Source organism: Archocentrus centrarchus, chromosome 2 (genome assembly GCF_007364275.1).
Source record: "Archocentrus centrarchus isolate MPI-CPG fArcCen1 chromosome 2, fArcCen1, whole genome shotgun sequence".
NCBI classification, from domain to species: Eukaryota; Metazoa; Chordata; class Actinopteri; order Cichliformes; family Cichlidae; genus Archocentrus; species Archocentrus centrarchus.
The window spans coordinates 13998384-14022982 of record NC_044347.1 but is presented as its reverse complement, the minus strand read 5'-3'; positions in this window follow the sequence as shown (position 1 = coordinate 14022982).

Genomic DNA, 24599 nt, shown 5'->3' with positions numbered 1-24599 from the left:
TCGGCTCACGCCTACTTCAGGGTGTCATAATACAATGACAGAAACAGCAAATATAACTTATTGCATGCATTGTTTTCTTTATCCTCTAGGGGCAACAGTGAGCACGGCATTTCTCAAGCCCTTTAAGGACATCATCCAGGAAGTACAAACCCTCTGACAGGTTGTTAAAGCATTTTCCTAACAAAAGACAGTGTAGGCACAAGAAATGTAAATATATACTAAAAACAAACAATGAAATAGAGCAAATAAACTGAAACCGCAACAGGACAGATACATAATATAACATATACAGTGCTCTTACTCATGGGAGGCAACATTGTAAGTAATCTGTATTCAATTACAAAAACAACTGCAGGCCTCAGTTAAGGTCAGAGTTCATGATCCAACAATAAGAAAGAGACTAAAATGGCGTCCATGGGAGAGTTCCAAGGAGAAATCTTGATGATTCCTGAGACTTTTGGGAAAATATTCTGTGGACTGATGAGACAAAAGACGAACTTTTGGGAAGGTTGAGTTTATTATGCCTTTTGGTTTTGAGTACGATTAATGTTTGAGTTCTACTACCTTTGAAATATTGGTCAATATTTAGCTTCCGATCAATAGAGTTGTTATTTACTTGTCACAGGTATCATTTGTATAGATTTTTATGATTTATTTACTAGTCTTGTTATTTGAGTCTTCTGTTAAGTTACTGAATCCACACAGCAGACCATTATGTTTATGCTCTAAAACCCCCCCAATGTTAAAACACTGGCATTAGAAAAGAAGCAAAACTCACAGCTTCAGAATAGGAGGTGACAGCATCCATCTTTTATATACAGTCTGTGGTTGAAGTGGAAGGATTAGAGAACAGGAGGCGTTTACTTGTCACTGTGCGCTGTGTTCCTCTGCCTGTCATCTGGTAGATGACACTGTCATTATTCTGCTGTCAGCAGAGGTCAGATCTCAGACCAGTTCCCCTCGAAATCTAACCCCCTTGCACTCTGAGAGTTTATCTGTCTGTGGATGAATTGCTGCTTCTCATTATTGCAGTCAGTCTAACAGGAGTTTCCAAAAAGTTAAGGACCTTTCAGTTACTTCTGTGGTTATGTTGGGTGATATTTAGATGCTCTATTACCCTGATTTACAGTATTTTGAGTTTCTTCCTAGCCATCTTACTAGTTTTGGTTTGCTGCAAGGATTTTTAAGGCAAGGAGTTACTGTACTGTAAGACATTATCATTGTCACTGTATAAAAGTGTGAATTTGTTTCTCTGCTGCTGTACTTCAAAACCCTTTCACTTAAGTGCAAATTGCATAAACAAAATAAGCAGTTATGTTTTGGTGACCTTCCTGAGATGCGAGGGTTTTATTGCTGTGTCCTGACAAACCCAGACTCACGTGGTAAACACACACGTACTGAACACAAACTGATTTACAACCTCAGACCTTTCACATACCTCCAAAGAATTGCAAAAACACACACCTGAGAAAGTGACACTGCAGATAATTGAAATTTATTCCCAATTATGCATCACCACAAACAAGCCTCTCCTGATTTGTTTCTTCTTTTCCCTCCTGCGGTACTTTCCACACTCAGTGAGCGGCCATCGCTGCGCTGCTTTCCTATGGGAGGACTTAGGCTTTGGCACTGGGGTGTAATAGCTGAGAGAGTTAATGTAGCTGAAACAGCCAAACTAATTGTCCCTGCCTCTGTCATATTTGTCTAGTTGAACACTCCTAAATACCACAGCAATTAATTACCACACAGCCAGGTATTTGGGGACAGCATCTCTCCCTCTTTCTCTCTCTCTCTCTCTCTCTCATTCTTAGCTCTTTGTGAGTTTGTGTGTTCACAGGATGGTGTTTGTAATGTGTGTTTACTCTATATAGGCGTATGTGTGCCAAGCCAAGTGTAGCCAGGGGAGTATTTATCCCTCCTTACCACACAAATTAATGTGATGGCTTCTTTTTACGAGTAACTGTTTGATGTAAGCGAATGGTGAAGGTTAATTCTCTGATTCTTATCTTTATTAAAGTACAGTAATAATGTCATGTACACAGTTGCCGTTGTTTTACTAGTTTCGGCGCTGCGTTGCTTAGCACTGTCACCACACATCAAGAAGATGCAGGAGCCTTTCCGGGTGGAGTTTGCATCTTCTCCCAGTGCCTGTGTGGGTTATCTCCAGGAACTCCAGCTTCCCCCCGCAGTCCAAAGGCATGCATGCTTTTTAGGTTAACTGGTGAACCCCAACTCTTGATCCAGAACAGCTGGCATAGGCTCAAGCCCTCCCCCGCAACCCCAAGTTGGACAAGTATTCAAGAAAAGTGGTGGATGTGTTCCTTCAAAATAAAATAAAAAAACAGACAGTGTGATACAAGACGCACTCTAAGATACTAAGACCTTCATAATTTAGCACAGCCTGGTCTCAGGGCAGTTTAGATAAAATCAAATTGATTGAATAAATCAATCTATTTCTTTCAATAGTATAAAACTGAAATTTCATACTAGAAAAAAAAATTATACTGAAATTTTATACTGATTGAAATCTATTTCAATCTACTGATCTATTTATTGAATAAATCAATAGATTAAAACTCGTGACTACATCACGAGTTTTAATCTATTGATTTATGTGGCTGGACAAGAATTTTACGTTTACATTTTCATGTTCCTCAACATGAATTTTCCTGCATTATTTTGTGTCCCTGAACTTTTCATCAGTCCACTCTCACATCCTCCTGAGACCTTACACATCCTCTGTCCTGGTCACAAAAAAGTTAAATTGATACGATGTTTTTTCCCTCGGTTCCCAGGAGGATATGTACTGAAAGGTGGTGGAGGAGTAACTTACAGTGATTTCCATGCCAGGTACCCAACTTATACTCATACATGCCACATTTTTTCACACATAACCACCATTTCTTTGATTTTTAAATAGATCTTCTTGTCTCAGCTGCTTCTTTCAGGGGTCATCACAGCAGATCATCTGCCTCCGTCTCACCCTGTCCCTCACATTCTCCTCTGTCACACCAGCCCTCTGCACGTCCTCCTTCACTTCAGCCATGAAGCTCCTCTGTGGTCTTTCTCTTTTCTTCCTGCCTTGCAGCTCCGTCTTCAACATCCTTTGTCTGATAGATCCACTGTCTCTCCTCTGCACATGTCCAAACCATCTCAGCCTTGCCTCTCTCACTTTGTCTCCAAAGTGCTCAGACTGCCTTGAGTCTGGGTGTTTAACAAGATACCAGTGATTTACACAAAACTCAGGATTCATACATATTTTCCAACCTGAATTTGTTCATACCCACACAGAGAGAAACTGCCTCAGAACATGTGTAAGCACAAATGACGAAGGCCCAGTTGTCAGTCGTTGGCGCGCTCCTAATGCTCATTAGGAGATACTGGTCCTGCTGATGGGTTAAGGATCTTCTACAGCCCCATCCAGCTCTCCTACAGTAACTGCTTGTCTCTTTGAATCTCCTCCATGCTCTTGAGACTGTGCTGGGAGACAAAGAAATGTTCTGGCAATGGCACGTATTGATGAGCCACGCTGGAGGAGTTGGACTACCTGTGCAACCTCTGTAGGGTCCAGGTATCTCCTCTTGCTACCTAGCCAAATGCAAAACTAGTGAAAAACAGAAAAGAAGGAGGGAAAAATCTCAGTGGCCTCCACCTTTAAAACCATTCCTGATTTGAAGGTTGTCTCATTGTTGCCCCTCTAGTGCACCTGTTGTTAATTTCATCAGCACCAAAGCAGCTGAAACTGATTAACAGCCCCCTCTGCTACTGAACTGACCAGATCAATATCCCAGTTTAACTGTTTAACTGCTGTACTCTGATTAAAAAGTGCTCCTCTTTATTTCAAGCATATCATTTATAAAGAAAAATCCAGTCGTGCATTTTTACAATGGCACTAGCGAAATATATGCAATTTTTTTTATTTTATATATATATATATATATATATATATATATATATATATATATATATATATATATATACACATATATATATATATATTTATTTATTTATTTTTGCCTGAACTTACTCTAACCTCAGTTCATCCCTTTTCTTTTTTGCTTCTCTGTTAGAACAACCTCGCTGTTATTTCCAGGCAAACGTATTTCCTTGCATAGATCAGTGGGGCTGTTACAGCACACAGATTGTAGACAACAGAAAACTGAGAAACTGATGATCAGATCAGATCTCAGGTTCTGGAGGTAATAAATAGTTCACTTTAAATGGATCTTTATTTAAAACGCAAAATTTCAGCAATAATTTGCTTCAACTGGAAGCTTCTTAGACACTCAAACCATTACTACATGATCGCAGTAAGTGAACTAGGGTTGATTATCCTATTGTGGCCTCTAATATCAATAACTCAATACTTACTGAGAAATGTTTCAGGGCATGTTTCTACCTACATAATTAATTGGTTTCATAATTCATTTGCGATTACGTGGAAAAATCATGATGGGATGGTGTTGGTGAGATGAGAAAGAAGCTGCTGAGAAGGCAGGAAGTCATTAAAAATCTCTGATTTGACACCAAACCCACGCACGATTCCAAACAGGCATGAAAACATGAAAGCAGCTCATGAGCCACAATGGAAAAAAAGAAAAAGAAAAAAACATCATGTGCATGTCCTGATCAGTCATGCTACAGGTAGTGTTGACAGCAGACAAAGTAGGACTTCACAACAAAATGAATTTTTGTCGTGAAGTCCTACAGACTACAGACTGTTCAGTGTCTATCTGGCAACCTCTGGTCACAAGGGGAAAATGTGTATTCCCCAACCAATTGGCGAGTGGTTGTTGGAGGTCTGAGTGAAACTGGTTGCAAAGAGGGTGCAGCACCAGAAACCTCCTTGTGATTGCTTTGGTCAGTAGCAGATTTCCGTGGTCACCCCTGATTTAGTTTACAAGGAAGATGCTGACATGTCTGCAAACAATCACCATTTGCTCCCCTAGCTTTGGTGAAACTTGAAAAAGTGCAACCCAAACAGGAAATGGAGAATGCTCGTCTTCCAAGTAAAAGTTGCACCTTTTGAAATGTGTTGCTTACAGTGGTAAGGTGCAATTTTTACTCTGAAGGTGACTATTCTCCATTTCCAGTTTGTGTCAGGTAGCAGTTGGCAGGTAGCTGGCAACTGTTTGTAGACAAGTCGGCATCTTCCATGCAAGCTACTGGCAACTGTGGCAACCTGCTAGTGACCAAAGCTATCGCAAGAAGGTCTCTGGTGCAACACTGTATACCTTCAGGCAGCAACAGCAAGTAACTTCTTGCAATCACTCACCAGTGGTTACAATGGGGTCACTAACCTGTCTCTAAGTCCGTGTGACTGGGGCTTTCACAGTGACTGCCAGCAACCACTTGCCAACTGGTTGTAGCAACTGGAGGTTGCCAGGGGGGTCGGCGACTGGTCTCTAGGCCTGTGTGATGGAGGCCTAAGCTGCATTCATGAACTGTAAGGGTGCAATGCACAGTCACAGATAATTAGCCTGTACTGTAACCATATGTTGGCACATACCCTCAATTAAACCATGCCCCTAATTTTAAACCCTAATAAAAATGCATGTGGGCAAGCTATTAAAAAAAATCACCACCTGCACAGTTGCTATGAGGAAGGAAACTATTCATAGAGCCCAAAATATTTTTTTGTACCAGGATGTAAATATGGTTCATTTCAGAGCTGAAGGTGATTTTGAATATGAATCTATATGAATCTTTGAGGGTTGCTTCAGTTTTGGGGCCATTAGAGGAACTGCGGTTCTTTTCCCTTCACGTTGGCTTAATTTTCACCACCTGAAGTTGCCACTTGCTCTTACTTTGTCCACTGTTCCTCAAGAGTCTCATTAAGTGGTGGAAGCCCCAGTTCAAACCTCGCTCCAGTCACCCCCCCCCCCCCCCCCCCTTAACTAAAAGGCTGATGGTTTGTGAGATGGATGATGATCAACAGAAAATACTAATCGACTATACTTAATCTGTCATCATCGCTGCTTCTTTACTTTGCATCCAAACGGCTGGAAATAGATGAAATCACATCTGCACAGCTGACTGTGTGGGATTTCTTCCAGACTCCAAAACAAGTCAGTGTGCGAGTCGTCCGTCAGCGTGTTTCTGCTCACACGTGCTCATGCCTACGTGTTGGGGCTTGTTTGCCAAGATCAGAGGCAGGCACCCCGGGTGTGTGAAGTATTCCCATCATGCATCTCTCCATGCCTGGGCAGCCCACGCCCGCTCATCATCCCCACATTAGCACTCATCTCTCTCCTGCTATCTCTCTCACGCACACACGCTCTCTTTTCTTCTTTCTCATTCTGCCCGTGTTTCTCTCTCTCTCCCTCTCTGTGATCTCTCTGTTTATGTTTGACCTTTTTGCCGTTCTGCACCGGCTAATGATGGTACAGGGATAGCAGGTGTGCTGCATTAGCCGACTTCTACCGTGGCGGAACAAATTAGAGGTCCGCCGACACTGAAGGCCAGCCTTTCACCAGCGATGCTCCCGTTAGTGGCCGCGAAAACAAACACACCCACAGATGCCCACACACTTTCACCCAATGCAGGTAGATATGCAAACATACAGTACGCCAGCACACACGCATACACGCACACACACACACACGTTCTCTCTGAGCTGTCAGGTGTGTGCAATTTGAGTAAAATGACACAACCCTGCCTCATAATCTTCTCACCTGGAAAAATAGGAAAAAGAGGACAGGGGGAAGCATGGAGGCCAGCTATATAATCATGCTTTGTTTGAACAGCTAGCCCGGGTTTACAAATACTATACTCTGCCGGTTTTGCATAACTAGATGACGGTGTTGCTTTGATTTTTTTTTTTTTTTTCCCCCCACCTGCAGGGCTGCACAGTGCATTGGATTTGAAGAGTGAAAGACAGCAAGACAGACACACAAAGGGAGGAACAGAGATTACTGCAACTCATAAGCCCACAGAAACGCACACATGCACCCTTCCTTATGTTAATAATACACAAAGCACCACCTTGTCTCCCACTGCCTTGAAACTAGCTGCTCCCACTCTGACTTTGCAGAGTCAAATCCAACCAGGCCTTCCTCTGAAAATATCAAAGGGGAACATCAGCTTGATTTGGACCCCTGCTGCTGCTGAAGATTTGTGTTTAAGTGAGTTTTTTTTTTTTTTTTTGCTTTGAATGAATACAGATACGTACTCGTGTATGTTTGCTGTTGAAAGGCAATAGAGAGGAAAGGGGCTGAATTGTCTTCACTGATCTTAATGTGCATCAGACAGTATTACAATAGTTTCCATTATTTTACGCTAATCTGATCATTGCAAAAATCCCTGCGCTGCAAATCCAATTACATCATGTGGAAAACCCATGAAACATTAAAAGGAACTGGACTGTTTTGTCTTGCTTGCCAAAAATAATGACCACAAATTCCAATTTTGATCAATACTGCACTCTCTAACAGAGTGCTGCAGTAAAGTTTGGGGATAGAAGCATCTTACAGCAGTGTGCAAAAGTCTCTAGCCACCCCTCATTTCTTTAAATTTTGCTTCCAAAGAGTCAGATTTGTGATTTTTTTTCTTCCTTTTTTTTTTTTTTTTTTGCCGTGGTCTTGAGCAATAGTTGACCAGGCTTTCTGAAGGTTTTCATTAAGTATTGGCTGCTTTTTCAGTCTAGTCCTTGTACCTTCTTGTCAATGTTGATGAATGAACACAGAAAAGCACCGTGAGATTTTGATCTACTTTGTGATACCATCTGGAAAGCATCTGATTGAAAATGGCTTCATTTTTCAGCATGACAGTGATCCCAAGCACACCACCAATGCAGTAAAAGCATACCTGGATAGAAAACCACACAGTGCAACACTATCAGCCATGGATTGGCCTCCCCAGACCCCAGACATCAACATTATCATCCTGACAGAGAACAGAACAAAAGGCAGAAACATCCAAAGAAGAGCTTTGAATGTCCTTCAAGAAGCCTGGAGAACTATTCCTGAAGACTACTTAAAGAAATGAGACGAAAGCTGCCTCAGAGAGTTCAGACTGTGCTGAAGAATAAAGGTGCTCACACCAAATATTCACTTTTAAGCTCATTAGAATTGTACAAACTCTGATTTTAACCTTTTAAACTGTATTCCCATGTTGTTTGCACACATTTCAAGAAATCACTGCATCTATTTCTCATTTTATCTGAAAAATATAAAGAAATAATTGTCGGCAAAAGACTGTTACACAATACTGTAATTGAACTTTGTACCAACGTGTACGGAGGTTACAAGAATACAATGAATGTAGGCTTAAAGTGAAGCATTTCAGTATTTTTTTTGAAGGACTGGACAAACAAAACAGAGTGACAAGACAGCAGGAATGTGGCAAAATAAACTTTCAATACAAAAAAGGTTTGGACGCCAATAGACAACAAATGTGGTGGATGATCCCAGGATCCTTTTACAACATCAAGCCAAATAAGGAGTGCTCTCTAGATGGTAGACATCATCATAGTCATTATCATAGTGTAACATAAAGAAGACTACTTAAAAAGAGCAAGTAGAGAGGTTAAAATATTAATTGTTTCAATAATACAAAGGCCTGATAAGATTTGGGCCAAAAACATCTGTACAAGATGTGTTTGGAGATATGGAGAAGGCTTGGGATGGCTCATTATCTGCAGCGTACTTTACCCTCTCTAAAACACAGTGGTTGCATTGTGATGCATAGCACTGGGTCCTTTGTGTTCACTGATGATGTGACAGAGGATGCAGCAGTCATGTGAGTTCTGACGTTTACTAATCTATGCTGTCTGCCCGCATTCAGCCAGATGCAGCCAAGTTGACAGGACAGTGTGTCACAGCACAGATGGACAATGACCCAAAACAGGAAGTGGAATATCTTGCAATGGCTGAGTCAGTCAGCTGATCGCAATTATATTAAGCAGCATCTCAGGTCCGAAAGACTTGTGAACAAACAACAGCTGAAGGCGGCTTCAGAGGCAAGCGTCACAAAAGAGGAAACCCATTATTTGGTCATGTCCACAAGTTCCAGACTTTTGGCTTTAACTTGACTGACTGTACAATTAGAAAAAGACTGAACAAGTATGGCTTGTTTGGAAGGACTTCCAGGAGAAAGCCTCTTTTCTCTGAAAAGGACAAAGCAGCATGGCTTAGATTTGCAAAGTTGCATCTGAACAAACCACAAGACTTCTGGACCAATGTCCTGTGGACAGACAAGACCAAAGTGGAGACGTTTTCAAAATAATGTCCAGCAACACATTTGGAGAAAGCCAAATGCAGCATATCAGCACCAACAGCTCATACCAACTATCAAGCACAGTGGTGGAGGGGTGATGATTTTGGCTTGTTTTGCAGTCACAGGACAGCTTGCCGTCATTGAGTGGACCATGAACTCCTCTGCAACCAAAGTGTTCTAGAGTCAAATGTGAGGCCGTCTGTCTGACAGCTAAAGCTTGAACCAAACTGGGTCATGCAGCAGGACAATGATCCCAAGCACAGCAGCAAATCTACAATAGAACGGCTGAAAAAGAAAAGAATCAAAGTGCTGCAATGACCCAGTCAAAGTCCAGACCTCAACCTGACTGAAATACTGTGGCAGGACCTTAAGAGAGCTGTGCATAAACAGAAGCATCATTGTGAAGAAGAGTGGGTTAAAATTCCTCCACAATGATTTGAGAGACTGATAAAATCATACAAAAAACAATTATTTTGAGTTATTGCTGCTAAAAGTGGTGCTACAAGTTACTGAATCATGGAGTATACTTAGTTTTTTTTATATTGAAAGATGTGTGTCTGAATTCATTTATAAAAATCTTCCGTGCTGTGAATCAGCTATTTTACTAATAAGGCATTCATAAGGCAATATTGTGCACTGGTTTTTAAATGTAGTTTAAAAAGAAAAAGTCTAGCTTCTAATAGCGCTCGTTATCCCTCTGTGAAGCTACTTTCACACATACAGTATGAGGAGGAAATTCCAGACTGCACTGACTGGACGAAAGAGGCTGTGGCCCATCACTAGCTTCAAGAACACAAAGAATCGAGCCCGTGTGGATGCTTTAGGTTTACTAGTAATGGGTAAGGGGAGGCCTCCGGCTCAGAAATTGTACAATCAAGTAAGATGTTAACATCAATTGTAGCCTTCAAGTTGGCCCTGAGGGACAAGTTAAAAAAAAAAGGGACAAGGAAAATTAAACACACACTTGATGGGAGAAAAATTGCCCCCTGCTTGCAGTGCTGCAACCGTTTCACCTTAGCAAATGAGCACCTTTAGCTGAGGGACAAAAAGACAAACCTTTAAAAAAAAAAAAACTGGAAATCTCTTTCCCTATTTCCCCCTCTGTCAGCCTCGGCCAGTGTGCTATTCTGTTGTCTGTCATCGGGCTTGCTCTATTGCTGTCATTACAGCAATCGGCCCCGGTGGTTAATGTGTTTGTCTATGTACACAAGTCGCTGACAGGCTGTGGTTGAATGACACCCAATCTACATGTAGCAGGATTGCCTTGAGTTTAGAGGGAAATGGGAACCGGCCTTCTTGCTCTTAATCAGACACCTTTGATTGATCTGCCCCTCCGCTGCCGCTGCTTCACACACACTTTTGCTTGCTGACATCCAAAGAAACACCTCTCTGACCTCGCCCTCCTCCCGTAATAGCTATAAAGATGTGTTCCGTTGTCACGCCGAGTGCTGAGGACAACTGAAAAGCCTGACAGGTCCGGCTCTTGGCTTTAATGGGCAAACACATCGCGGGGCTGACACGTTTGCCACTGTTTTGAGTGTCGCTCTGAACCGCAGGAACACACGGGCTCAGAGGCGAGCGGCAAAGACGGGCTTGAGGTGTGTCTTTCTCTGCTTTTCTTCTGCTTCTTGCAGCTTCAATCTAAGGTTCAAGTGGGATCTGAGAACAGAGGGGCGGGTATGCCTTTGGAGAGCGTTCTCAATGAAAAAGCAAGATAATCGTCCGCCCAGGGCTTCCTCGACGAGTCGATTCCAAGCACACGTAACACACTGGCCACATTGTGAAAGGAATAGTGTGTGTTTTCTGGGGGGAATCCAGTCCCCAAGACTCCAGGGTTTTCCAGGCAGGCAAGTGGGCTTTCCACAGATTTGTATGTTTTGTGTGTGCAGTCATGCATCAGGGATATTTTTCATCCATGCAGGCCTCAGGAAGCGGCGGTCTGGCTGGGGATCAGCCGGAGACACCTCTATGGGAGCAGTGTTCGGCCACTGGAACAAACCTCACACGCACACTTCGTTTCAGTTGCCACTTGACGTCGGTACACATTTAAACACACGTAAACACACTAATGGACATGTGCACACACTCGAATTTACCTCCTGACCGCCATCCAAACACACGCGCGCACACATGCAGCCGAACCACAAACCATTTATCACATTACAGCACCTCAAATCTAGTCTGAATCCCTTCAGGGGGCAGAAAATATATCTGATATGGGGCTCAGAGGTTAGCACTAGGGTCTCAGTGTTACCGAGAGGAAGCAGACTGGAAGTCCAGCAACTAAACAGGCCTAATGTGTGCTTAAATAAACATTTAATAAGTCTCTTTCTGAGCAGCGAGGGGGATATAAGATGCAGTCAAATCTGCAGCTACTAACTCGATAACAATTTTGGAAAACATCAAATTAATTTCTTTACACTCGAGAAAAGTTTGTGTTGCTTTTCAGTGTGCACAGCTGCATTTCAGTCCAACGGGACCAACAGATGCTCCAGATAAATCAGTTCCACCCTCACACTGGCAAGAATTATGAAAAGTGACAAGACTGCCAAGTAAAACACAAAGATATCCAAAAAAATAAAATACTGGAGAAATACAGACGTGCTGTGTACCACAAGTCGTTAGTCTCGTGGCAGAAGTCTTGTCGAGGCCCCATTATCTCTGTCATTTAAACACATTTATTGAATATTTTTAGAAGGTGCGCTGGCCTTAAAGCAGCTTGTTGGCTTGTGACCAGCACTGACAGGGCCACTCCTGGGGCAGGATGACCTACTGAAGGTGTTCAGTGCTGTGAAGGAACCACTGTGGCTGGAAACTGAAGACTCATTAAAAAAGATTAAAAAAAAACAATTAGTTCTAAAACAACTAATAGACTTTTTAAACAAATCATTATCAAGCCAAATATTTACTAGATTGCAAAGTTTTTATTGTTTCATTTCATTATAACTTTAAATGTTTGGGAAAGTTGACGAGAAACTTTGTTGAAAAACAAGCAGTTTGGGGCATTTTTAAGCAATTCTCTGATACCTTGTTAGTCATTCCAGGCAAAACAGAATGCAGTGGCTCATTAAGAAAAAGGAGGCAGTGAAATATAGAATCAGTGGTTGCCAAATTGAATTAAACATCTTAAAATGGTGCCATGTCTATGCTCTTTTTTTCACAAAAGAAGGCATGTTTATCCTTTCTTAATGTTACTGTTCTCTTTGGATACATTGTTATGACAGCTGCAAAAAGGGTGTTTTTTTCACTATTACTCAGTTAATTAAAATGTTTATAGGCTTAAAGGTATGCATTATTAGAGCCACTTTGCCAGACAGGAAGGTGTCTGCTAAGAGACACCTTAGGCCCGTGACACATAGGTCTAAAAACTGGTCTGCAACCATTTGGCAACCACCAGTTGTGCTTCAGTTTTGTCAGTGAAATTCTTGTATTTTATTAGTCTGGGACATCACACTAATTAGGAGGTATGTGTTATGCCTGCATATTTTGTCCATGCAGATAAAAACTTTAAATACTTCTGGTTCCAAAAAAAAAAAAAGAAAAAAAAGCTGCATGGTGACAGCCAGAACACTAAAAACAGGTATAGATGTAACAGTGACTAATGCTATATTTTATATAAACAGTCTGCAGTTGTGACCCCAGATTTCCTGCAACACTTTCTGTAAGAAAGTGTTTGCAACAGTCTGTGAGACAAAAGTAATTAAGGTGAAAGTATGGCAAATCAACTAATAGTTACATATTTATTACTATAAACTGCAGTTTGATTGCTTTTCCTCTACTTCCAGGGCCTCAACAGGCAAACAATACAGTATTTCACACTGAGCACTAATATTGATACCACCCAACTGATAATAGAAACACATGGACTGCAGCTGCAGCAGCGCATTCATCTGCTGCAAAGGTACGAGGCATTCTCTGCAAAACGAACCAAAGCCGAGCGAGCGCTTGGAAATTAAACGCTATGATTTGTTTGCGGTGCAATGCATTACACCTGATTGTGTGTTTGCTCATGTGTGCTGAAGACGCAGCTAATGAGGCATTACTGGCAAGGGAAACCCAATCGATGGCGCGCTGTCGCCGGACAATGCTGATCAATTGTACTGTATTGACTGCATTTCCCCCTCATTAGCTTCTCTGAGGTGTTTGTGTGTGTGCGTGCGTGCGTGCGTGCAGCGGGGGGAGGTAGCGTGTGTTTTGGGTAAACACACTCAGGTGGCAGTGCAGGCCTGTGCCATGTCTCTGCTGTGCTATGTAGGCTGGTAGCAGGCATGGGGGCACTGATTACTCTTATTAACACGGAGGGTGTCAGGCACCGGTCCAAATGGCACCACAGCGACTGTTAACTCCCGCACACACACACACACACACACACACACTCACTCTTGCACAGCCTGTTTGAGTCAAGAGCCTGAGCCAAGAGTCCCAGCTGAACCCTGCCGTTAGGCCCTATGTGTTGCCATGAGCTCAGGAGGAGATCTTTGTAGAGAGCTGTCAGAGTTTTAACGACTAATATGTTGCCTGGTCGCTCTCTGAAGCTGTTGTCTGCGATGCCATTCCAACAAAAGCAGGAAAAAAAAGAAAAAAACACCTGCTTTTTGCCAAATCCCGGACATAATATTCCAGTTGGAGAAACTAGAAAGACAGCGGTTTCTCATTTTAATATTTTGGGTTAGGGATACCTTTCATCCTTCTTTTTCCAGCCTCCTTCAATCACCACCTGCAGCTGACCATTCAGAAACCAACATATAAAGCCTTTTAGAGGTTTTTTGGTCCGCAGCCAACTTGCACAAAATGCTTTCAACTCAGTGAATTCAGTGTAGCACTCAGCCTGGCAGATACCAAGCCAGGGTTCATGAATTCGTACTGTTTGGTGTGTTGTTTTATTATTCTTTTATCTGGAGGGTTATAAAGTGGGTGTTTTATCCTTTCTGATCTTTAGTCTCGCTTTTAAAGTGTAATTCAAACAGCTGTATCTGGCAACATAATTTCCTTTGTTTTATCAGGGTTTAGGAGGTGATAGCGTTACACACTCTCATTTTGTTGTCAGTCTTCCACTATTGGCAACATGGCCCTAATAACCATTTGTACTCCCTGTGTTATATAATGCTCTTCAAAAAATGTGCCCTCATTTTTTTTTTTTTTTTTTTTGTTGTCTTCTTTTCTTTAGTTCGCATCTGATGACAATTAGCACGCTACCGGCAACGACAGATCTTGCGAGTCCATCTGTCATCGTGGTAAAATGTTGCACTGGAGATTTGCTGTAGTGTGAAGTGCTGCAAAGACACAAAACTTTGTGTATTTAACATTAAAATTAAGGATGGGTTTGTAATCACCAATGGGATTACCAGCCCATGGATGGCGTGATGGAGTTACAACACTGTGTCTAGTTAGCACTGCTAAAACACATTATAATATGCTATTTATCACGTGTTTTTTTTTTTAGACCTGCAATATCTTACAAAGCCATATCTTTGTAAATCAGAGTTCTAACAGTTGTCTGAAACAGGAAGCCAAAGCACTTTAAGAGCTGTGTTCTTTCTCATGGCCAACAGGGGGCGACTCCTATGGCTCCAAAAAGAAGTTTGACTGTATTGTGGAGTATGAGAAAATGACCCTACTGCTCACTTAATTTATGATCTCAGTAAAGAGTTTATGGTCATAAACGCTATTCTCAATTTGCATTTAATGCATCATGATGCTAATGTTGCAAACTTCGCTGCCTTTTAGAGCGAAATAGATGACAAAGCAGCGCATGCTTTAGGGCATGGCTGCCTTTTGATTGACAAGTCGCAAACCATATGTCCACACAGTGGTTTTGACAGCTGAAAAAACCAGGATTCTAACACTGCGTTTACGTGCATATCGAGCCTCAGAGCAGGATCTGTTTTCACACCTAAATTTGTGATGAAGGATTTCTCATGTGGGGCCAGAGAGGAAAGGTTGATGCTGGTGACACTGGGTCTAAACAACATGACTTCTGCCTTGTTCTCATTAAAATTCAAAAAAACTGAATCCAGCAAAGGAGAGGCTGGACAGAGAACTCACCAATGTGCTTCATACATATATTTTCCTACTGCCGTGGCTGCCAGGAGGGGTCACTGACCAGCCTTTGTGACTGGGGCCTTAGCTGCTGTGATTCACATTCATTCATGTTTGATCACCTGAATGTGTTTGCCAGTGCATTTTAATCTAATTTTCAAACTGCCTTCAGCTGGACTCGAGGGTGAGATGATGAGAACAGCTCTTTCTTTTTTTCTTTACGGGCTAACTGCAAAAAAAAAAGAAAGAACCTTGCTGCCACTTTCTTTGAGCCTAACTATTTTAGCTGCACTTATAATTAACCTGTGGCTGGCCCTAAAGGTCTGGGTGACGCTGTTTTAGAAAGGCTTTTTGGGGAAAGGCAGGATATTGGTTGCTTAAGGCAAAGATAAAAGTAGGTAAGTCAATAACTGCACTTTATCAGAACTTAATCGCAGAAAATTATGGCTCCAAAAGAGAGCATGAGTTCACTGGGAAGGTCCCAGCAGGAAGAGGGCTTAACTGAGTGTGAAGTAGGGCATTTCTGAAAATCAAGCATACATTACTCAGCAAATCTTTCTCGAGTAAGCGAGTAGACAAAGAATTTCCAAAATGAGATGTTCCTTCCCGACTCCTCCACGTTGGCTCCACAGCGCCTGTATCAGAAGAGCCCTGCTCCCCGACTGCAAGATGATTGGCTTCCACAGAACTTATTAAATATAATTGCAAACTAATTAGTACAGCGATGGCTTGGCACCTTCGTCTAGTGCCAGACACTCAATGTGGGTTTACAACATGCATTTAAATTTTACACTAATTACCAATCCCTGATTAATTCATGACTGGGGTGTGCTTTATAATAGTTATTAATAGGCCTGTATAGATTAGATTAGGAATTAATTTCAAAATAAAAACCTGGCATTACATGCATGGAAAAAGCCTTGTGTTGCAAAGCGACCTGTGCACACTGATGTATGTGTCGTGTCAGAACGCATTGGCAAAGCACTTTGATTTAACAATCAGGTTTGCTTTTGTGGAACGGCAACTTCAGCCCGCTCCTCTAATGAGCGTTTGCGTTGGATCTGCTATTGAAACAACTCACTGCACCCACGTAGCGCTGCTAATAACGCAGTGAGAGGTTTGAATCCCAGTCTGCACAGAACCAACCTGCGACAGACCTCGTAATTGCAATGAGGGCTACTTCAAAAACAGATTTTACACATCATATCAGTCCACCGTCAACATGCTCCTTCCTAACTGGGGGGGGGGGGGAGTTGTTCATTAGTTTCCAATCCGACAGGCCCTGCTGGAAGGTGACCTGCGAGGTTCTCCATCTTTCTCTTCAGGGATTAATCCTGGCCCACACTCCTTGTCCTTCTCTCCAACAACTAATGGTCGCAGCATGGACCTCACAATGCTTCCCTAATTTCCACTAATTGAACGGTCGTTAGCAGCCGTGGGGCTTGGCACTGAAGCATGCGTGGGTGTGTGCATGCGAGTATAGGGCTATGCATGTATGCATCTAACTACACGTTGGCTTCCACATGCACATTTATTTGTTCTGCATCAAATGGCCTGGCACCATTCTGGTTGGGGTGTGGGGTTGTGGGAGGGGGGTGGAAGGGCACCAGTGGCACAGGGAGATCATTAATTCGCCCTGCCTCTCTGCACGGCTTATTTTGATGTTTTTGTAATGAGCGCCTGCTAGGGAGGGTAAACAGCGAGACTCGTCGCAGCCCCTTTGATGTCAAATGATGTGAGAGGCGATGAGGGTGGAAAAGACGTGGAGGAGCGAGTCTGAGGAAGGAGTGGATGCTCAGAGGCCCGCAAGGAGCGGCGAAGATGAGGAGAAATCGCTCCTGGGTCGAGTGGCTGCTGGTGATATCCTGTCACACGCACACAGGAAGGTGTGAAGAAACGGAGTTGGGTGTGTGTGCCTGATGCAGCTTTGGAGCAAGTGTATCGGTGTTAGCTCTGGCTTCAGACTGAGAGATCCTAAAATCTTATGGATACAAAATAAATAGAGATTAAGTGATAATATTTGGTCATTATTGGTGGGTGGAGCTATGAATAAGACACATATCAGCTTCATATAACAGATTAGAGAAGCAGACTTTGTTTAAAAATGGATATTAGTGCATATTAGTAACATTTTCTTGATTAGCCATTGAATGCCTTATCCTGCATATTGTACTATAGCCATCATCAGTCCAACAACCAACAATAAGAGATACATTTGAGGAGAGGTTCCCCTAAATCATCTTCTAAATAATGTTTACTGACACCAAACATTAACTTGTTGAACATAAATTGCATTCTTAAGATTCTTTGCTAATAAGATAGTAATACCACATGAACAGTAATTATTTTCTTTATGTTTACAGTATGGTGCATGTTTTGGGTCACTCCTCATTTCTTCATATTTTGCGTCCAAGCAGCCAGACTTTCTTGTAATTTTTGAAAGGGGTCTTGAGCAGTAGTTCGCCAGGCAAGTTTTTCTTTGGACATTGGTGCTTTTAGCAAAGAACCTATTTCAAATTGTATATTTTGGCACTTTGTTACTAACAGCCTGTCACAAAAATCCATCATCAGTTCCCATTTGTTAAGTTGAATCTATGAAAATGCCAAAGATAACAGTTTGACAGAGATAAAATAGTATTTTTGCATCAACAAGCTTATTCTATTACTTGAAAAAGTGGCAGAAATATGAGGAAAAACTCAAGTCAAGGACAAAAGAAGTTGTTTCAGGCCTGAAAAACTATCTACAGCAGATGAACAGTATTTGAACATCATGTCCTTAAGAAACAAGAAAAAAAGAATCCACCAAAGACCTGACACAGGACCTGAGAGATGCATCTGGACCTTCAGATGATCCATCTACTGTTCACTGAAGCCTCATCAGAAATGGTCTCAGTGGAAGGGTGGATGTCAAGAAGCCGTTCTTAATGAAGGGAAACAGGGAGAAAAGGCTGTGGTATGCCACATTACACAAAAACTGGAGTGAAAATCAGTGGCAACAGGTCTGATAGAGGGATGAATCTAAACGAGACATTTGGGGCTGCATCTCATCTTGTTGAAACTGATGAAATTATGAAGGCAGAAAAGTACCATCAGATTTTGATCCACCATGAAATACCATCCGGAAAGCATCCGATTGGCAACAATGTGACAATGATCCCAAACACACAGCCACTACAGTAAAAGCATACCTGGATAGAAAAACACACAGTGGAACACTATCAGTCATAAATTGGCCTCCCCAGAGCTCGGACCTCAACATTATGGAAGCAGTGTGGGATCATCCTGACAGAGAACAGAACAAAAGGCAGAAACATCCAAAGAAGAGCTTTGAATGTCCTTCAAGAAGCCTGGAGAACTATTCCTGAAGACTACTTAAAGAAATGAGAAGAAAGCTGCCTCAGAGAGTTCAGACTGTGCTGAAGAATAAAGGTGGTCACACCAAATACTGACTTTCATGCTTGTCAGAAGTGTACAAACTGTATTTCCATGTACAGTATGGTTGCACAGTTCACTAAATCTCTGTACCTATTTTCCATTTTCCTATCAAAGTATAGAGAAATGAGCGGTAACTCCAGATTTTTGCATAGTATTAAAAAAGTTGGCCAACTTTTAATCCCATCCCAGGTCATGGATGTAATTTTGTCACTTTGTTTGCTATCTTTAATACTTCACTCCCCAAAAACATACCATCCGTCATACACATAGTATATCTGCGGGTGCATTGATGTGTCTGCCGGTGATAAACGATAACTTTCTCTACTTCAGCTAACAAATTTGTTAGTAATTCAAAACACACGCCTGCACAATAAATTCAAGGTAAAATTGCAACATTCGCTTCCAAACTCTTCAAGTAAACAGCTCCAAGGTAAGCAATAATGATTATTTAGAGTGGGAGATTGACAATTTTCTAATGCTGAATTTGTTTCACCACTTTCTGCCCCAGACTTGCATCTCAGCCGAGCTTAATTTGGGGTTGGAATACATCAGCGGGTAAATTGGGCTCTGGATGCTGGGGTGACTCTCTGGGAAGGATCTTCTTTTAATCACTTGTCTTCTGCCAAACAATACTTTGCTCCTTTTCTCACTCGCTTTGCTTTTGATTTCTCACTCTGTCAATCTCAAAGTGTTTGCGCTTGTATCTTTTCTTTAACATCTCGCTGTGTTCTTTCTCCTCATCCTCACTGAGCCACCATCCACCACTCCTCCTGTTTACCAGCGCGGTGCTGAGGACCCAGCCGAGGATGACATTTTGACAGTTTCCTGTTCTACCACAAACAAAAGGACCTTTTTGAATGATGAGCTGTTATTATGTAAATGGCTTCTGACTGATACTGTCTCGGCCCGGCAGAGTCCCGTAGTCCGGTCAGCGGAGGCTGCTGCCGTGATAGTGATCATTTTCATGATTGCGGGGAGCTCACAGAGGGGCAAAGAGGGGAGAGGTGGCCGGGGTTACGGTGGATGAGTAGGTCTGTTTACTTCATGGTAAATGACCTCCATATGAAAAACATAGCTTGTGTCTTTTCTCTTGGTGTATTGGAGAGACTTTGGAGAGTGTATGTGAGACATGCTGGCGCTCAAGGTTAAGAAGTTGTTGCTTATTTGTTTCATGGGACTCACATGCAAAAATGGCCCTTATGGACCCTTTACTGGTGTATTTTTCTCAAAGCTCTGAGGCATTATTGCCTGAATTAAACCACCGTGCATCCGATAGGTTACACGTAAAGATGCTGTGTGCTTTTTTTGCCCACATTTAATTTCTCTAAAAATTATGGATCGCGTCTCCTGTGGCGCTGGAGGAAATAACCCTGATGATGTCATAATGATCTCATCACACTTTGTGTGGACTTGGCTTGGAGGCTACATGTTTACAAGAGACAGGATGCATTACAGACTCTGACATTTACTAGACAGGGAGGGTGAATTTAAAAGCTGGTACTGAATTGCATTATGGGATTCCAGTCCTCGTATGGCTTAACTCCAGAATATCAGCCCTTTTAAATTTAGTCCACGATCTCTTGCAAATTAGTCTGTTATAATCTCCCCACCTTTTTTTTTAAAAGCACAGTGCAAAACTGCAGAAGAAGCCGCTGAACCAGCAATAAGTGAGGTATTGTGCTATGGTCTTATGCTTGTTGTGTTGCACCTGCCGCACATTAAGGTGTGCACTTTAAGGGGCCCAAAGCGTGCCAAGAAAAAAATCCCCCAAACATTACACCACCACCACCAGCAACCTGAATGATTTATACAAGGCAGGATGGATCCATGTTTTCATGTTGTTTACACAGAATTCTGACTCTACCATCTGAATGCTGCAGCAGAAATTGAGACTCATCAGATCAGGCGACTAATCTTCTATTGTCCAACTTTGTTGAGCCTGGGTGAACTGTAGCCTCAGTTTCCTGTTCTTAGCTGTGCTCTCCTGCCGCTGTAGCCCATCTCCTTCAATGTGTTGTGCGTTCAGAGATGCTCTTCTGCATACCTTGGTTGTAATGAGTGGGTATTTGCATTTCTGTTAGCTTCCCATCAGCTTGAAGCAGTCTGGCCATTCTCCTCTTGGCTGTCCTAAAAGTCGTAAGAAGTCGCAATACGGCGTCATCGCCTAATTTGCATAATTCATCATTTGCATGTAGTTGTAATCGAGGCTGTAGGAGAGAGAAATAATATAATATAATGAAATAATTTAATAACTTTAATGCTTTGTCTAGACCCACATTACATAAATCAGTTTTGTCCTGTATTGTTTAATGTTAGAATATTAAATTTAACAAAAACACTGTTACGTGGGGTGCGATTGCTAGCTCTATAATTCAACCTACCTCCTTTATCTGGACCACTTTTGTCTAAGAAAACTCACTGTTGGTGAGTTGCTAAAGGCTGAAGTGAGGTCCGGGGCTTGGAGGGTGAGGCTGAAGCAAGGTCCGGGCGATGCCAAAGCATACAAAAGCTTTATGTACACAAAACACAGTGACAACAGAGGAATTCAGGTTTCCCGTCTTTCTCCAAAACTCTCCAAAAGTCACTCACGTCACCAGAAAAAGCCACTAAATTTGTCACTATTTGCTTTTTGGAAAAAAAGTCACTACGGGGGTCTGAAAAAGTCGCTTCTTCTATTGGCAAAGTCGTTAAGTTGCTAACACTGACTGTTGGCAAGCTGACTAGCCTTAACTGCGATTGTCATGCTACAGTAGCTGTCATGTTTCGCTCATATTGTCAACTGGTCAAGCTTCATAACACAAATAGTACTAAACTTTTCCACAGGAAAGGCAATAATTTAATATATGAACGCCAAACTACAGTACGCTGCACCACACGCAACATCAGTGCTTGGAAAAAAATCTGCTAGCTAGTTAGCTTTGCTAGTTGCAGCATTTTTTTTTGAACATTTACAGCTTGTCAACTTGCCCCTGACCACACACGGTATAAAATTCTCCAAGATGACAGTTTATTAGCATAAACACCAAACTGTGCCAAACACATCTATGCCTGGGGGGGGGGGAGCAAAAATTGCTGGTTTGTCATCTGCTCCCTCTGCTTCCTCTACTTAACCAAAGTGGCAAACAGTGAGGGTGAGAAGTGTGTCTGTTCCATGCTCAACTTTTTGACCTTTATGAAAACACCACAGCGTGCTCGTTTAGTCGAGCTTGTCAGTGCGAATGCCCTTATGCACTCAAAAGAGCAAGAGCAACTGTGGAAGCATGTATCCCTCTCAGATTCATATTGGAAAGCAGTCATTTACAGAAAGAAAAATAGAAAAACATTCTCTTTCCTTTCATAATCATTTCACTGTTTGTCAAACTGAAGCTGAACTTTGGAGGGTCGTGATTCTCAGGCTGGCAACCCCTGCTTCAACTTTAGTTTTTGGATTGGAGGAAAATTTACAGTTCCTCCAAAAGTGTAACTTCTCCAACAAACACAGTGTCAGTATGTTTTAAGTCTGGAATGAGACACATGAGGAAAACACGATAATATTGTTGCTTCATCCCTGTCGGCTAAGAGCTGTTTTTAATTGATTTTCCATAAATAAAACCTATGACATGTGTGCGTGCATCTAATACATCTTCCCCATTGTTTGTTTGTATGTGTGTGAGCTTATTTTGAGGTGTATATGCGTGTGTAGGCCTGTGTGGTTACAGTGACTCACTCTCCCTACCATCCTGACCTCCACACTGCCCACACACACACACACACACACACACACACAGAAGTCCGGCGCTAGCTTTGCGCTTTCTCATCAGCCGACCTCTGACCCCTGCCAGCAGCCTCTCCGACGTGAGCTGAGCCGTATTAACCTGGATCTCCTCTGTTTCCAAGCACAATCAGCCACCGTGGCCGCCAAATCCGTCGCACCGCCGCTCCCTTCCATCGCGCGGGGTAGATGTGTAATAATGCATGCGTGCTCACACCACAAACGGGCGCCTCGCCGCTGTACCGCGCACCTTCGCAGGGAGATCAGAGAAGAAGAGAAGGGGGCGGGTGATGGATATGAGGGGGAGGGAGGGTAGTGAATGAAAAACGGGAGGGAGAGAGCGTGAGAAAGAGGTGTTGTTGCAGACGAGGTGTGTTGATATTCTTCACTTCATTGTGTCTCATTATGCCCCAGCATGGATGTTTTGAGCATGTCCATGTATGATTCATCCAGGAGCAAACCCCCCAGCATGGCTCGGGGAAATTACCCCGAGTGCCACACGCATCCGCGGTGTGCAAAATGTTAATAATATTTGCTCTTTCAAAGAAATAGACTGACCAGGTGAGTCCAGGTGATGGTTCCATATTGAATTTGTCTGTTAAATTCACTTCTCTGTATGCAGCTGAGGCTAAAACTCTACACTTGGTTTCTTGTTAACGAGATGCTTTCATGCTATAATGGCACATTTTTCTCATTATTGTTATTATTACCACGTCCCAGCTTATCTACTCCCAACAAAAGACTTTTATTCTTATAATACCAACTTATCGAGTTTTAATGGAGACAAGAAGGTTTGCTTGGAATTTCTTTTTTTAGAAATAATATTGAGTCGTCCATGTGGGCAATACAGGACTGGAGGAAGGACTTTAACACACAAAACACTTAACACTTGCTTATTTCACATGTGAGCTAAATAATATGGGAGTCATGTGACTACTTGTAATATCTGAATACATTTCTGCTAAAACTTTGTATCTAGGTCACATAAAATCGCACACTAGGGATGGGTAATACCATTTTTAGTTAGAATTCCATATGATACTGACATAATGGACTAAAATGACTGTGATAATATGTGTAAAATTAATATTCAGAAAGATTGCTAAAATTGTGCGTCTTTCTCTCACAAGTAAAGTGTTTGGAAGTAATTTAAAGATCCACGTTTTGCATTTATTGGTCAACAATTCCTATTGACCAACCCACCCAGCTACTAGAGAAATCAAGCCCCCCCCCCCTCATCACCCTTATGTATTCTTCTTCACTTTGTAAATAAACTCTTTTTAACTGCATAATGAGTCTGAATCCTGATCCCTTCCAAGCCAAACATGACACTTACATAATTTTATTGTATATATTCTTTTACAGAATCAATATCAAATGAGTACACTATTGAAGTATTGACCATGCTGTATTGATCTTCCATCCCCATCATGTACTGTATAATGATGTGAGCACCAGAGAAAACTGTCAGTGTTATGTTTATTTATATACTCCTCATCTTTTACAATAAAATGGGCTTGTTTGGAGAACAATACTTGTAGTGCTTAATATGATGATATGATGGGCCTTTCTATCAGAGTAACTGGGTATTATAGCAGTGGATGGCAATGATCAGTGCAAAAACTGTAGTTCATACCTGGGTGGTTTGACTTAATCCTTAATCCTTTGGTACTGCAGTTGTGCCCATTTGTGAAAGTATTTGCCTACACAGAGCTGCAAACGTGCTACCATGCAGTACTCCAAAATCCCAACTGCATGGTACAGGACGTGGATGATGCTGTGTGTTGTTTGAATGCTGATTGGTTGACAAGTGGACCGGAACAGGGAAGGAAGCTACAGCTATCATAGCTATCATAGAAGCAGGGTACACCCTGTACAGGCCGTAGGGCCAACACAGAGAGACAGACGACCACACACGACCACCGCTGAGCCGTGATTTCCACTTGAGCTGATACACTATCATCTATTTCACATAGGCACACATAAGGCTTACTGTTGCTAGATAAGCAGCTATACTGCAGCTATACCTGATGCAAGCAGTCACCTGTCTGGATCTGCTGTTGAGGAACCGCCATCCATTTCTGGATGAGTGCAGCTTGCAGCTGTGTAATGATCATTGGTTGGGGTTGCCTCTGATGAAGACAATGACGCAGCATGT